Source organism: Coturnix japonica, chromosome 37, assembly GCF_054131305.1.
Source record: "Coturnix japonica strain WE chromosome 37, WE-NBRP24, whole genome shotgun sequence".
In the NCBI taxonomy this organism is placed as follows: domain Eukaryota; kingdom Metazoa; phylum Chordata; class Aves; order Galliformes; family Phasianidae; genus Coturnix; species Coturnix japonica.
The window spans coordinates 4089279-4103003 of record NC_140699.1 but is presented as its reverse complement, the minus strand read 5'-3'; the positions used below and the strand labels follow the sequence as shown (position 1 = coordinate 4103003).

Here is a 13725-nt window from a genome sequence, read left to right as displayed (position 1 = left end):
TACTGGATTCTTTAAGCTCTCTCCAGATATCCCTCCTTTTTGCTGAACAAGTTCTGATAACCTGAAGAAGATAACAAGATGGCATAAGGCACAGGAGATTCTTTAGGTTATAATGGTCCCAGGGTGCATTTGATGCTGAGTTCATCAGCCTCTAGTGCAGAGAGAAGTTTGCACAAAGTGCTCAACAAGACAAAGTCAGAAGTAACAGTGAAGTTTCTTGGAGTATTAATGGGCCCGCTGAGGAACATTACCAAGTAAGCTTCCCAAGGGACTTGTTAGAGAAGATAACTGGAAGCCATGACTACAGGCAGGCAAAGGCACTGGCATGCTAAGAAACCTCTCCTTTGCCTTACAAAGCAGACAGGTCAAGCCCTGATTGCAAGACCAGTGGTAGAGAGGTCCTGTATGTCATGTTGGCTCTGGGCATTTCCTGGGGCAATGTGTTGGAATTTTGTATGATGTTAAATGAAAGACATGGGGACAGAAGATCCCAGGCTCTACATGTGGTGCAAGGACGCTGTGAGGTTCATGTCCCATATGAGACCTATGTTTCATTGCAGGATGTGAGCAGGGATGTGAGAAGGGCCCAGTCTGAACAAGCAGCCAATCCCTGTGAAACTCTGAACTTCAGATCTCTCGGTTTCAGTGCCCTCCTTTGCACATTCTCCCAGAGTTTGAAGTCCTTTATGTTCTGCGGTGCACAATCAGGCACTTGTTCTTGTTATACTTTATGCACTTGGTGCTTAGTACCAACTGGTACCCACTTCTCTGACTTGTCCACATCTCTCTGCAAGTCCTCTCCACCCTCAGTGGAGGCAACAGCACCTCCTCATCTGGTCTCATCAGCAAACTTGCTCAGAACGTCTTCTAGTCCTGCATTCAAGTCATCTGCATAAACATGAAAGGAAAGTGGCCCCAAAATGGAACCCTGGGGACCCCGACAGTGACCATCTACCAGCCTGATGGAAAAAACTGACTATAATCCTTTGGGACTGACCTACTGGCCAACTGCTCACCCACCACATTGTGTTTCTGTCTAGCCATATGCAGAACATTCTGTCCAGAAGGTTGTTGTGAGAAACAGTATCAAAATCTCCACTGAAATCCTCAAGGATTACATCAACTGGCTTCCCTTGGTCAACTAAACGGATAACTGTGTCACAGAATGAGCTTAAATTAAACAGGACCTTCGCCTCACAAACTTGTGTTGGCTGCAACCAATGACAGAATTGTCCTTCAGCTGTTTTTCCATAACTCCCACCATCATTTTCTCCATAATTTTACCAGGCTCTGGACTGACAGGTCCATAATTGCCCATGTCATCTTTCTTGCTCTTCCTTACAATGAGACAACATTTGCCAGCTTCCTGTCAGCTGGCATGACCCTAGACTTCTTTAGATGCAATTGAAATGAGAGCCCAGAGCACACTAAGTTTTCATCATTGAAAGAAAGTAGATGTGCCATAGCTTTGCAATGCCTTGAACTCCAGAGTATGCCACAGATGGAGCAGAGGGGAAGATTTGCCTCTTCTGTAGTGAACTCATTCTTTTGGTAAGCAGAATAACACTACCTGATACATGGGGACTGTGTCTCTGCTCTGCTCTGCTCAGCTCACAGGGCAGCGGTCTGGCAGGGTGTTGCTCTCATGTCAATGCAGGTAAACTCACTTTAATCCTTTTTCCTCTGTAAATGCTTCCTCTATTTCTATGCTCAGATACACTTCCACATTCCCTCAACTACACTTTCATATATCATTAACAATTACACTTTCTTATACCATCAAAACAGTTTGTCAAAACGTACAGTTCTTCAGTTCACATAAACTCCCTTAATACAGTCTGTATTCTTCAGTTATAAACACTGTGCCACAGAACCAGCACTGATTGAACCACCTCCCTCACACACTTCCTCGCAAGCAGTACATAGTATTACATAAATGGGTTGACACTCATTGGTCGGGTGGAATGTACACCTCTCCTCAGGACAATCTTACTAATCTACAGAGTACAAATTTCTGTCTTCTTACATACAAGCAGAAAGTACTTATGAGTGGACACACAACACAGTCTTTCACTTTGTCCGTGTCTGGCCATTTCCCTCACAGGAGGAAGGAAACATGGATCGGGACTCGGCACTCACCCTGCAGCTGTTCTGTGTCTCACTCACACCACACTCACTCTGACATTTAGATCAAAAACCATGGTTTATTCATACTACACAATGCTGACAACGTTTTCTAGCTGTGTGACCACCCTCAGCAAGTTTGCTGATGACACGAAGTTGGGAGGATTGGCTGACATGCCTGAAGGCTGTGCTGCCATTCAGCGAGACCTGGACAGGCTGGAGAGCCGGGCAGTAAGACACCGGATGAGGTTTAACAAAAGCAAGTGTAGAGTCTTGCACCTGGGTAGAAATAATTGCATGCACCAGTACAGGCTGGGGGAAGAGCTGCTGGAGAGGAGCTCGGCTGAGAGGGATCTGGGCGTCCTGGTGGATGACAGATTGACCATGAGCCAGCAGTGTGCCCTTGTAGCCAAAAAAGCCAATGGCATCCTGGGGTGCATTAAAAAGAGCGTGTCCAGCAGGTCGAAGGAGGTGATCCTCCCCCTCTACTCTGCCCTGGTGAGGCCTCATCTGGAATATTGTGTCCAGTTCTGGGCTCCCCAGTACAAAAAAGACAGGGATCTCTTGGAAAGAGTCCAGTAGAGGACCACAAAGATGGTGAAGGGCCTGGAGCATCTCCCCTATGAGGAGAGACTTAGGGAACTGGGTCTGTTTGGCCTTGAGAAAAGAAGGCTGAGAGGGGACCTGATCCAGGTCTATAAATATTTGAGGTGTGGGGGGCAAAGAGGTGAGGCCAGACTCTTTTCAGCAGTGTGTGGAGGAGGGACAATGGGAAACAGACAGAAACTGCACCATAGGAAATTCTGCACTAATGTGTGCAATAACTTCTTTATGGTGAGAGTGACAGAGCACTGGAACAGGCTGCCTAGGGTGGTTGTGGAATCTCCTTCTCTGGAGATATTCAAGACCTGCCTGGATGCTGAGCTGTGCAACGTGGTGTAGGGAACCTGCTTTGGCAGGGGGACTGGACTCAGTGGTCTCTGGAGGTCCCTTCCAACCCCTACAATTCTGTGATTCTGTGAATATCATGGAGTTGTTTGGATGGGGAAAGACTACCCCTTTGAATGACCTTTTGTCAGGGCATGTCCTGGGATTCCTAGGATCCTCAAAATGCAGCACTGCTTCTGTCACTGAAAAATGGGGCCGTGTGTGGGACGGAGGGAGGGTCCATGAGTCCCTGGCCCACCTGACTGAGTATTTCCATGGTCTTAGCAAAGACATACTTACAACTTGAGAATGACAGTTAGCTGTGTTCATGGTGGCATGGCCACTTTTAATGGCCTTGAACTGTCTGAACATAACTGAAGAGGCTCAGGCTGATGCAAATCAGCTATTGAATGATAGTGTTGAAAAATTGGAAAGACAGGTGGCAGTTTTGATGGGAAAAAACCTAATTCAATCATTCTCCTATGGAAGATCAGTAACAACTGTCTGGAGGACCATGGGGGCCCTGTACAAGGGAATCTGTATAAAATGGACTCTGTAAATGAAGGCACTAAAAGGTCAGATTTTGAGGTTCCATTTGGACTAGATCTATTTGAGATCTGACTGATTGTAACCCAAAAATGAAAAAAAAAAAAAAAAAAAAATGCAGGATAGGCTGGTGGGAGTGCCCTGACCAGTGTCCACCCCCCAAACCCTGCTGCCCATAATACAGCAGCTGAACTGATGGATATAGTACAGTGGTTTAGACAGAAACCAAGAGAGCATGCCAGCATAGCTGCTTTGGTTATGGGACATGGAGGCAGAAAGTGCTATGGTGAATGGACTTGAAATTTCAAAACTGACATCCATTACTACTAACCCTGCCCTCAGGCAAAGACTTTATGCTCTTGTCTGGAGGGCTTATCGCAATAAAGATTGGCGGATTTGCTGCGTAGACCGGTCAGAACTCAGATCTGCGTTGTGCTTCCTGCGGCACCAAACGCCCAACAGTGGCAGTTCCGCTTATTGGCCAGCAGGTGGCAGCAGAGACCACGGAAAGAACGTCTGCGGGACAGACCCTGGTGATCCGTTCTTTTGATTATAGGGGAAGAACACAAAGATGGAAGAGGAGGGAAGGGGGAAAAAAAAAAGAAAAAAAAAAAAATCAAACCACAGCAAACAAATAAAAACTTCTCCAAACGTAGCAAACGTGAATGTCTGTCAATAAATTAATGAGTAATTAAATTGATATCCCTTTCCCGCCCCCCCCCCCCCCCCCCCCCCCCCCAAACTTCTGAGATGAAAAAAAACCACTTCTTTTAGAAGAAAACAGAGTAGTAACAACTTCTGTACCTACATTCACCACTCTGAGATCCTGTCTGGGTCTCCCAAGGCTTGTAAATAACCACTGGGTCGGTTCTGATGTCGCGTGATTTGTTGTCAGTTCTCTCATGGTTCTCCGGTCAGTTCTCCGGTGCCAGGATCTGCCACAGGGCATTCTGACCACGGGCATCATGTTTCTACGCTTCCGCCTGCATTTAACAGGCAATGGGACTGCCCAGCATGTGCAAGGCAGCACCTCTTTCACACCACCAGAATGTTTAAGGCTGTTGGGATTGTTGTTAGCGTCCCATTAACACTGAGGCTAGAGATACCCTTAGGATTGACATTACTATTAGCATTACTTTGATGGTGCCCTATCTGGGTCATTTCCAGGGGATGTCAGGAGTAAGGCACAGTGTCAGGAGAAAAAGAACAGACTCTGTTACTTTATAAACGTGATAATAGAGAGAGTTCATTGGAAAAAATACAACTCTTAAATAATGCAAAGCATGCTTCTGATTGGATGCAGGCATCATCTGGGCTCTGATTAATATTACTCTTAAGGTAAAGATTATTGTTACCATAATGATTTTTTTTTTGGATTATGATCAGGGTTAAGGTTCCTTTTGCTACAGACTTCTAGCATCATTTTTGTTGTTGCATTTGGAGTTAGGGACGATTTTAGAATCAGGGTAAGGGTTAGGATTAGAGTTACATTGCTGGTTAATGCTGTTATCTTTACAGCTCCTGTGAGGGTTGGGGTCTGGGTCAGGTGTTTAAAAATGAAATGAAAAAAGAATTAAAAAAATATATTGAAAGCTTCAGATTTCCTTAATCTTTGTGGGAATCATATAATGTGCAACTCAGATCTACCTCTTCGTGCAGTGACTGCCTGTAAATTTGCTGGAGCCTAATATAATATGGCCTTGTGCTTTCCACTAACTCACCTTCATTTCATTTTCATTACATTTGCTTGGTAGTCAGATTTTGGTGTGTGGATATTTTAAAACAATCTAACTGACATTAGCAAAAAATTAAAAATAAAATTAAAAAAAATGCACAACAGCATCGTATCAATTTTTATAGATAAGATAAAGAAGAGCAGTTTCCCTTAGTTTTCTGTGCCTCTTTACTTTCTTACCCTCTCCCCTTGTGTGAGAAACTCTCAAAGTCAAAGATTTCTAGTTAGGCAAAGATGGCAGCGATAGCAGCACTGCTTATTCATTATTGCAATACTGCGCGCACATCCCCTATTGGCAAGGGAGAAACTGCACACCAGTCAGTGAAATCAATTCTGTTCTGTGCCCTAAACCCACTGCAGGTGATGCTCTCATGGCTCTCATTGGTTGAGCATCTCAGGCTCACAGACTCCTCGAGACTGCTGCTAGGATTCATTTCCATAGAAGGTCAATTACCAACCTCTTGTTTTTAGGTCTGCCTTGTACTTTTCTGCGGACAGAGAAGGGCAATGTTTCCAAAAGTCAGTACATTCATTCTGTCCTGTGCTGGGCTCTACCCACCCTGTATTTATCTTGTGCTTGTCTCAATTCTCCCCATGTCAGAATGCCCCCAGTCTGAACTTAATTCTGTTCAGCAACTTTCTTGGTGGAAAAACTACTTATACAGCTGTTTTACAAGAGGGTTATACATTCAGTTAGGGCCTACACTATGTACTGAAAATACTGGAAACTTCCACTGCAAAAACACAATCTACCTCTCCCATCTGTGCAGCCTTGCAGACCCAGAGCATGCCAGGTTATTTCTGCTTTCATAGCATTTGCATGCTGTAGGGTGAGCACAAGGTTCTGCTGCTTGATTCTTCTGCAAGAGCTGCCTACCGGCAAATGGTTGCAGGGATGGAGGATGTGACAGAAAGCATTTGTCTCCACAAGAGCAGAGTTACATTCAGTGCAGAGTGTGAGAGTCAGGTTGGTGTGGAAAAGCACTGACACGCTGGGGATGATGCAGTGCTCACATGTCTAACACTCACAGACATTACTGTCAGAAGGATGGTGCTGTGTTGTGCTTCTACCTTTGGCAGCCCCTGGAGAAATGCTATGGCACACAGAACACCTTTGTATTGCACTGACTGCTGCCATGCAGCATGGATTTAACACACCAAATCCAGAGGAGCATGACTGCATCTAACTGCCCTGAGAAAAACTACTGTAGCTGAAGAGATGAGGAGGCAGCTGCTCATCTGCAGAACAAGCAGTACTGCCAGACATTGGGCCAGGTGAGCACCTCCTGCTGCAGCGTGATGATGACAGGGCTGGAGATGATCTGCAAAGCCAGCTTAAAAGTGGGAGACGTGAGTCAACATGGCAGGAGGACAGAGGTGTTAGGGAGCAGCCAAGGCATCAAAGAGTATCAGAAGGCTTTGAAAAGTATCACAAAGTGACAGCCAGGAAGACTGGGATATATCATGAGCAGCAACCTGGATGCTAGAGATTATTTGCTCCCATACAAAATGGTAGAGATCTTGCTGCAGACATCCCAAAGCCAGGCAAAATGGGAACCCAGAGCTCTGCCTGCACGAACCCCACAGCCATAGCATTGCAAGCTGAGCTGCCTTGCTGTTTGTTGCATTCATCCCAATCCCTGTGATTGAAGACTCAGAATGCAGTCGAGGCGATGACTGAGCATGAGAGTGACTTTATTCAATAAAAGACAGGAGGGCTTGAGAGGTCAAGGGTGAAGATGGGACTCCTCTTGTCAAGATGAGAGTGGCTCAGAGCTGGTGCTGCTGCCTGGTGCCTGGGACTGGCAGCCTGACTCTAAGTCCCCATCTAAGATGCTCAGCTTCACCTCACTGATGCTGCCCTGCTCCTGCATGGTGGTGCTGCTGCTGGGACACTCGGGCTGTGCTTGGGATGGGCAGCACTGCAAAGGCGCTGGGTCACAATCCAGGCAGGTGACTGCTGTGTCTGGCAGGCTCAGGTCAGGAGCTTCAGCAGAGCCAGGAGATATGAGAGCATGAACGTGGATGAGCCCCTTGTGTCCATCACTGTTACCATGTGGAAGGCTGTCATCCGAATTGCAGCGATTCATGCTTAATAAGAACTCTCCATTGATGGAAAGACACTGCTTGGTTTGGATCTTTGGGGTTGACAAGGGCTCGAATCACCTAGGAAGGCATAGAAACACAAGGGTTAGTTTCAAACATTTGCAAGTTGAATCATGAAAGGTTGTTGATACTTGGTAATAGAGTGGCGGCAGGAAGAAGCAAGTAGGCTTGAAGCAGCATAGCCACTGTCTTGAAAGTGATCCTCATTCAGGTCCAGCTCGTGTGTTGTTTCACTGTAATCTGCTTCTTTGGGTCTACCTAGTGGGCAGCAACACTCGAGCTGTTACTGATATCATTGAAAAGAACTGGAGACAATTGTTCTATTCCTAAGAGCTTCAAGGTGCCTAGAAGCACAAATAGAAACCAGCAGTATTTCATCACTTCACCAAAAGGAAGGTCAAACACCTGAGCTGTGAAGAGCAGTTACAGAACCTATGCATAAGATCACACCAGACATACTTTGTTCTAACAACAGTTATGGCACATAGTCCATTTCCTTCAATATTCCCAAAATGAAATGATGTGGAGCATTACAGGGAAAGAAACACTGCACACAGACACTATGACCCTGATTAGACTCAAGCAGCAGACTTAAAACAAGTCAGAGTTTTTGATTCCAGGATATTTCAGGACCTATCGTGTGAAATTCAGTTACACAACAGTGCCTAGGTGCCTGCGTTTCAAGCAACTTTCAGATCACAGCCATGTAAAATAAAAACAAATTCAGTGCAGAAATAGCAAGCCTGTACCTTAATACTCATGAGATTATCCATTTTTTACAGCACTCTGACTAAGTTCTAAAACTTGCTCATCCCAGTTCACTTCAGCAAGTTCCACCAATTCAAGCAACGCAGTTCTGAGATCCTGTGTATGTTGTGCAGATAGAATTGAACAGTGCAGAAATAATCTCTGACAGCTTTAAGAGCTCTGTTCTGCTTACAAACTCTCAGTCCAAAACTATTCTCAGTTTTAAGGAAATGAACACCTGAAGCAGTTGGAGCATCTGCCGCATTCTGCTTCTTGGCATCATGATTAGCACAAAGGGTTTTCTGCTGTCCTGCAGAGATGGACAAAGTCCTGCTTACAAATGGACCAAGTTTCAGTGTACAGCAGAGTTTGTACCAGACTAAAAAGCCACGCCATTCAATTCATGTGCTCAGGTTGTTATGCACTCCGAAAGGAAACAGAACTAACTGTTGGATTCTGAAGGCAATCTGTGGGGTCCTACATTACCTCCTGATTCTGGAAGAGGAAATTCTAATAGCAAATGCAGAACTTTGATCTTTGTAGACATGAGAAGAGCTGGCATTTAGGAACATTCATTTCAGGGAAATCAAATGATGTGTCTATATTTTTACTACAGATAGTATAGGGAGCAGCCAGTTGAAGAACCAGATACAAAAAAATCCAGCCCATTGGCAGGAAAATACTTCTCCTTAAATTCTGTATGCTATCATGGTACAGAATTAGGCTACAGTGCCACATAGGCCAACCAAGCGTAGAACCAAATCCACAAAATACTGGTAGACAAAGCAGCAAAAACAGGGACAATATTCAGCAGACTGTGCTGTGGCCTTTCTACCCACAGCTCAGCATGTTCTGCCATCCGAAAAGCAAGGCCTCTTGTCAAGCTCAGCTATTTCCCTTCTCAGTGTATTCTAGCACCACTGATACCCACTGGTATCCTCCTGTAGAGTGCCATCATATTGTCATCATCCAAAGGGAAAACCCACACAGCAGAGCATACAGCAGTACACCCATGCTCCAAATGTCCACCTGAAAAACAAAAAGACAAGCTTACAAACCTGAAGCACCTCAAATGGCTTCCTGACAGACTGGATTGTCTGCCCTTGCCAAAGCCCACATATAGCCCATGAAAAGCTGGCTCTTTCCCTCAGGAAATAAAACCTTATCGTCCCAGAGAAAGCATATAACCCTCATTCAATTGCCCTTTCACTCAGCTTAGAGCACTACTAAAACCAGCATCTTCACCTTAGCTCATCACACTGCTGCAGTTCCTTTTACAAGGATTTCACTGGCAAAAATGAAATCAAAGCCGTCACAAGGGATTTAGCACAGTTACGTGTTACTGGCTACGAGAGCTGTCAGCACAGTCACCTGTCTGGCTTTGCTGCTGTTCGGTTCTCTTTATGTAGAGGCACAACAAGGTTCAGACACAGTGCAGTTCTCACTTTGACTGTAAAGAAAAAGGAGGCTTGAAAAGCAGCGTGTGGAAAACAAAGAAACAAGAATTAGAACAACAGTGGGGCCATGGCACTTGTAGGAATTGCTCCGCCTTTAACAGCGATTCAAGAAGTACGAGGGCATCCCAAACCAGACCAGTTTGGACAGATTAACAACTGCAAGTAGTGGGTTCCAAAATTCCAGACATGAAATCAAAGCTGGAAAAACTCTTCACATTTTCATCTCTCAATTTTTAGTTCATTGTGCATTACAACGGAAACAATTCTTCACATACAACTTGGAAGCTAAAGACAAGTCTGACAAAACAGACTGCACAGAAATGATGGATAATTAACAGAGCAAATTGCTCTTTCAAACACTTAGTAATAGAAAGAGATCTCTGAAGTTGCTGTTCTGTAGAGCCCCAAAGCAGTCGCTTGAGGCAGTTCAGGATTAGCCAGAGACAAACCAGCCAGCTGTGTGAACTGAGACCAATTGCACTTTTCTAGTCTGTGGCCACTGACAGCTTCTGAGAGCTACCAAGCGATGCAACCTAGCAGAATTCAGAAGGGAAACCAAGAGAGCCTACCTGAGCTCCACTGCCTTTAAATGCTCTGTGGAGAGGGAAGGGAAAGAGGGGAAAACAAACACCCCTCTACATCCCTCTGAGCCAATAGACACTTTGCCCTGGATTAGCTCTGGTGCTGCATAAGCTGGGCTTCCACAGCATGTGTTCAGGCGGTAATCAAGGCCTGCCTGGAATAACACAAAAAATAGAGAGAAACGTTTGCTTTAACAGAGTTTATGTCTTCTGGTCATAACACTTGAGAAGCCTCAGAGGCTTCTTCTCCTGTGCATATTTTCATTCATCTTAGAGTTTGCTTTCATTCAATGTGACCTCTCTAGGCAAATATTGTCTAAGACCATGAGCATCACATAAATGTGCAGATCTCAAGCTGCTCACTTATCTAGTACCCTTCGCATGATGCTTTATTTTCCTCAGCTGATCATCTAGATTGTGTCTGTTGATTGTGCAACAACAGCCTGTTGATCTCGATTACCTGTGAGAGGCTCTAACTTTGGCCAGGAAAAATCATTTGAGGATCAGTAATTATCTGGGACTCAGTAAGTCTTCCCATGCTTTCATAACAGCAGAGATACACACACACACAAACTCATGGAACCCCACTGCTTTGCACAATCCTGTGCACACTCACATGTGTCATGCACTGATTTCCCAGCCAGTCCTCATAGGGTCTCTTACTTAGGACGGGAGTGTAGGGGAGCAGCCAGAAGCTGTTTGCATTCCCTGCTGTCTGCTGGGCAGCTTTGCTGGAGATGCTTGGGTTGCTTTGTTTTTCCTTGGGAGGTGGGAAGGAGCTTTGGGTTGGAGGCACATCCCGTGCCAGAGCATCCCAATGGCACGTGTGGGGCACTGATCTGCAGCAGATGAAGGGGAGGAGGTCCCAGCACAGCTCTGCACCATGCTCTGCCACACTGGGCAGCTTGTTCCTGGCTCAGCAGCGTCATCAGACAAGAAGCAGGGAAGGAAATCAAGGATGGGGGGTACCATCAAACGCAGTTAGTGCATGCCTGTGCAAGACAAACAGACCCAGAGCTTGCAGGTTGTTCCTGCTTTTGTAGCATTTGTGTGCTGTAGCTGAGCAAAAGGTTCTGCTGCTTGAATCTTCTTCTGCAAGAGCCACCTACCGGTAAATGTCTGCGGGGATGTAGTCGGTGTGCACGTCTGAAGCCATTTGAGAACCTAGTCGTTCTTGCTGCAGGACCCCTGTCTTCTGTTAAAAGCTGAACGGTCCCCAGAGCACCTGTTTCCATCAGCTACCACCATCCAAAGCAGCCAGCCTTCTTACAGTCACCTGGCCCAAACATCCCTTTTGCTCTACACTTGATTCCTGCAAGAGATGGGAGCTCGGCACGCACACCATCCTTCCAACACCCCATCCCTGCAGCAAGGGATCACAGCGCTGGCACAGCTGAAACAAAAAGGGTGTGCGAGTTTCCTGTTAGCACTCAGTGTGAACCAATCTACCACTGAGCAACACCGTGAGTCCCCACTCACCTCAGCACAGGTCAACCTGTAACCCCAACCTTCCCCTATCCATGTGCACACGCACACCCATTCACCACCCTGCCTGCTTTGCACACCCCCATGCACACTCTGCATCGTGTGCCCTCCTTTGCATTCACAGACGTGTGCAAACCATCCCTGGGAACACCTACGTGCCTACACCTTCCACAAACACCCCTTTGTGTGCACCTGTGTGCAACCCAACTCCTCAGCACACGCACGCGTTTGTGCCACCCTGTCCATGCACTCACCACGTGCCCTCCAGCAACCAAGGATTGCAGAGATGCTCCAGACTGTGCCAGAGATGGAATCTCAGAGTGCTGGGACATTATTGATCACTAAGGAAAACACTTGGAAGCATATTCAATCTGCAGAAGCTGTAATTACTGGGCACAGTTAGCTTTCCTATGGCTCAGCTGGAGGAGGCGGGTGCTCTCATACATCTGAGACACTCGCACAATGTTGGGATCATTCTGATGGAAACTATGTCTTCAGATATCATGGTTAAAACCATCCAAGATGATCATGCAGAGCCTTAGCTCTTGAGCAGCACTTCCTCCCCACCCTTCACTACTCCAAGCAGCTCCAACAAACTTCTCAGAAGAAATCCAGGCCAGCACAGACCTGGCAGACCAGAACCAAGTGCAGCTTGTGGGACGGCAGTGCCCACTCCTTGCTTCCACCCTGCTCCAGCAGGTTAAGGAGTCTGAGCCTCACTGGCCTTTGACAACTCAAGACTTTCAGCACCTCATGCCAACATTTCTCACTAAGATACACCTAAGGCATTGAATTCTCTTCTCACTACCTCCTCCCAGTCCTCCCCTAGGAACAGAAACAATTCAGATTCTACAGCAAACTACAGCATCTGCACTGCAAGAGCACACTGAACCACCTGCAACAATGAAACATGGTTTTGGAGAGTGGGTATGAAAACACACCTTTAGACAGCTGTCTCCCTGTAGCCAAAAGGAAACCAAGAAGGAAAAGTCCAGCCTGAAACATGCCCATGCTACTAGCCCAGGTTTTTCACAGTCAATGCAGAATCCATCCTGTTCTTGAGGTAACAAACGACCAGTGAGTCTCCCGTTGCTCCACCCCTTCTCCTTCAAAGCCTGAAAAAGAAAGAATAAACAAGCAGAAGAAACCCAGACGTACCTTTCCACACACAGAGCAGAAAGTGGAACAGCAGTTGTCTCCTTCCTGAGACATGGTGGGGAGCATCCCAGAGGAAGCCCAAGTTCTTTGCTTCTCTCCACAGGGACTTCAAGCACTCTTGGCAAGAGCTGCTTTGGTTCTTTCTTCAATTGCTTCCATCACCAGAATCTCCTTTGGAAAAGGAACCCGAATGAAAGAATCAGCAAATGAAAAAGAATGAGCAATAGCCACTTTACCAGCTTTCTTCTGACACTCAATTTAGACTCTTGACTCGGGCAAGGTCTTAAAATCAACTGGTTACAAGAACTGTCCCAAAATATATCCAGCTTCTGTACAGCTGCCATTCTTTCTGACAGCGAGTGTAATCACAGAATCATAGAATGGCCCGGGTTGGAAGGGACCTCAAGGATCATGAAGATCAATCACCTCCCTGTCCCTGCTGGCCATCCCCTCTTCTGATGGAGCCCAGGGGACCATTTGCTCTCTGAGCTGCAAGAGCACGCTGATGGCTCACGTTCTGTTTTTCATCCACCAGGACCCCCAGGTCCTTCTCTGCGGGGCTTCTCTTAAGGACTGCTCCTCCCAGTCTGTAGAAATGCCTGGGATTCCTCCAGCCCAAGTGCAAAACCTTGCACTTCGCTGTGTTCCACCTCATTAGATTCACCTAGGCCAACCTCTCGGTTGAGCTCCCTCTGAATGGCATCCCTTCCTTCCACTGCATCAGCCGCACCACTCAGCAAACAGCAGAGGGTGCACTCCATTGCATCATTGGTGTCACTGATAACCATGTTAAAAAGCACTGGTCCCAAGACAGACTCCTGGATGACACCACTTGTTATTGGCCTCCACCTGGACACAG

At 46.4% G+C, this 13725-nt stretch overlaps 1 long non-coding RNA gene across 1 annotated transcript; it reads right to left on the bottom strand.

Annotated features, from left to right (window-relative positions):
- Positions 1 to 7042: 7042 nt before the first annotated feature.
- LOC146754978 (uncharacterized) lies at positions 7043 to 13015 on the bottom strand. The gene is made up of 3 exons (XR_014938587.1): positions 12867 to 13015; positions 10212 to 10378; positions 7043 to 7498 (listed from the first exon to the last, which is right to left on the bottom strand). It is a non-coding gene; the product is annotated as an uncharacterized LOC146754978 (long non-coding RNA).
- Positions 13016 to 13725: the final 710 nt, after the last annotated feature.